Source organism: Sinocyclocheilus anshuiensis, unplaced genomic scaffold (assembly GCF_001515605.1).
Source record: "Sinocyclocheilus anshuiensis isolate Anshui unplaced genomic scaffold, SAMN03320099.WGS_v1.1 scaffold179, whole genome shotgun sequence".
Taxonomy (NCBI): Eukaryota; Metazoa; Chordata; class Actinopteri; order Cypriniformes; family Cyprinidae; genus Sinocyclocheilus; species Sinocyclocheilus anshuiensis.
This window is the reverse complement of record NW_015549577.1, coordinates 35,879-39,139: the sequence shown is the minus strand read 5'-3', so window position 1 is coordinate 39,139 and position 3,261 is coordinate 35,879.

The window sequence follows — 3,261 nt, the reverse complement described above, 5'->3', positions numbered from 1 at the left end:
TTAAAACAGAGTCCGGGTGTTGTTGTTCTGTCTCTGTGATCTGATCAGCGAGTTTCTGTAAAGCCATGCTCACGTGCGCTTGCGGAGGAATGTAAACACTCACGAGAATGAACGAGTGGAACTCCCGCGGCGAATAGAACGGCTTACAGTTAATGAAGAGCGCTTCTAGATAGGGACAGCACATCTTCTTTAACACTGTTACATCTGTACACCACCTTTCGTTGATGTAAAAACGTCCCGCTGCCGCGTGATTTCCCCGTTGATTCTGCGTCGCAGGTCCGCTCTGAACAGCTGAAAGCCCGGCAGATGTAGTGCGCTGTCCGGAATGGCGTCATTCAGCCAGGTTTCCGTGAAACACAGAGCAGCAGAGTTTGAAAAATCCTTATTTGTCCGGGAGAGCAGAAGGAGTTCGTCTGTTTTGTTGGGTAGAGAGCGGAGGTTCGCCAGGTGGATGCTCGGCAACGGCGTTCTGAATCCGCGCTGCCTGAGCTTCACGAGCGCGCCGGCTCGCTTCCCCCGTCTGCTCGTCCTGAAGCATCTGAACAGCGCCGCAGCTCCGCCGACAACAATGTCCAGCAAAACATCAGAATAATCGAAAACCGGTGAAATATCGGGTGGTGTGTACTTCCGAATGTCCAGCAATTTGTCTCTGTTGAAACTGATTGCAGGGATATAAGTAAAGACAGGACAAACTAACAAAAACATAAAAACAACTGCGGAGCACGCCACGGAGGCAGCCATCAGCGTCGGCGCCATCGCGAAAAACGCTGTCAGTATGAATGTAGTATGAATATACAGTCATACTACATTCAAAATCAGATACATTATAACTTATCACGCTAAAAACTTGTCACTCATGAATATAACATCTGTCTGCTGAGCCCAGCACCAGCGCCTCTGCAGTGTGTGTGTGTGTCAGTATACATACTTGGGCTTGTTTTGTTAAACAATTAGCCTATGCAATTTATATGTTTGAAAACCGCCAAATTGACCCCAAACCAGCCCAAATTTTGTCCACCCGCACAATCAAATTCAAAACCGCCTGGCAACACTGATTGTGGCAGACCACCTGTCCTCTGTGTCCAAAAGAAAACCAGCAACTTTGACAAAGTACAGACGCAGTAAATGCAACTAAACAACAGAAACTCTGAACAGAAAAGCACGTCAGCCACCGAGACAAGTGACAGCGCCTACAATGAAAACAAAATAAAATTGTGTCTGAGCTGCAGCGATGTGCCGCATTTGCAGAGAAATCATAATATGATTCTGTCACAGCAGACCCTACGTGCGCAAATACGCCAGGATCGCTAACGAAACCAGATCCGCTCTCAGAGAAAACAACCGACCACACAGTGACTTCATGAAGGAATCGCTCTGAACATATATAAATACATACACAGGTGGAGAGGAGGTGCAAATCTGGGAGGTGAAACATCTGTGAGTGGGCTTTTTTCAGGTCTCGAAGCCCTTCATCTGGTATCAAGTTTCCTAGGGAACATTTTGAAAGAAATTAAACAGGATTATCTTGGGATCAAGTTACTCTTCTGGCTCGCGATCAGTGCAAAGACCTCACATTCATGAATACAACGGATCATGGCATGTAAATCCGAGAGCTTACAAAGGAAAGACAGAGAGACAGGCAAGGGTTGGAGCTAAGGAAGGGCGGAGAACAAAATGGCAAAATGAGATTACATTCAACCACTCCTACTTTCACACAACCTTGTTTTTGAAGTGCCTAGATCTGGTTTCCGACCTACACGTTTGACTTGAATGGAAACTCGTAATCGCTGTCTACTCGGACATACCAGAATTATTATTTTAGTGTCTTAGATTAGGTTGCAGAGTCCATAAGAGTTACAATGAGCTGACAAACCTGTCACAGCAGCAATTTCCATCTCCTTTTCAGCAGAAATCCGCTTCGGAGAACAATGGTTTGCACAACAATGCTTCGCACTTCTCCCAACACCGCTGTCCTGATCATCACGACAAATATTCCAGCGTCCAGTCGGTGCCCGCGGAGCCTAGGAGGTTATGATGGGTTATCGCACCCTCCCCCCCGGAGGTGCAGATGTGATTTACAGGGACAGGGACAGCGGCATCTGTTTGCAGCATTTCTGCAACTGAAAGTTTGTCTCCTTCTCTGGTTACAGTGCTGGATAGAGAGGCCTTACAACCGCTGATCACTTAGCAGACTTCCTCCATTACGTTCCGAAATCTACTCTAACCTTTCTCTGTTTACAACAACATGCAAAGCTAAGGGGGAACTATAAATATAGGAAGCATATCAAGGATTCTTTCCATTGACAATACAATGCAGTCTTGAATTCGGAGTGCTGCACAGTGTGAAGTTTGCTTCTGCCCCGAAAATAAATTACTTAAAGGGATAGTGCACTCAAAAATGAAAATTCTGTCATTTTTATGCCCCATGTCGTTCCAAACCCACAAGACTTTGGTTAATCTTCGAAACACAAATTGAGACATTTTTAATGGAACCCTCTGGTTTCTGTCGCCCCATTGAAAATCCAGGTAACCAAAACTTAGAAGATCCAAAAAGTTCATAAAGACTTTGTTAAACAAATCCATTTGAATCGAGGGGTCTTGATTAATGTGAATGTATTTTATGCCTTTTTTGAACCTGGGGCCTCATGTATAAAACTTTACGTAGATTTCATCCTAAATGTGTGCGTATGCACAAAAGCTAGATTTTGCGTACGTACAAAAGTTTTCGAGATTTATAAAGCCATGCGTACGCCAGAACCTGTGCAAAATTCCCTTTGTAATACCCAGTCAGCGGAAGATTGTGCGTACATTAATCTCCACCCCGTCTCCTCCCCGAAATAGCCATTTATGGAGCTTACAACGCCTAGTTTTAATAACGTTTGCATAACGTCATCTGCATATCATTTCCATGCATATTCCATCCACGTGACACCATGTTTAATGCAGTTAAGGGTATATATGAGATACGGACTATAAATGCATTTTGAGACATCACTATTCTAATTTATGCAATTTGCCTAAAAGGTAAACATATATTTTAGAATGTTTATAGCCTATATTTTTATGGAAAGAGATAGGCCTTATTTTTTTTACAGTATAAATAGCTGTCTGACTCACCGCGTCAATAACAAAACATTTTTGAAAATAAAACACACATATCTTACAGTTTCCTTCAAATTCTATCTTTTAAATATGGTGTTTGTCACAATATTGGGAAGAGCACGAAAGGGGTTATCATTAGGCTACTGTCTGTGCGCGACT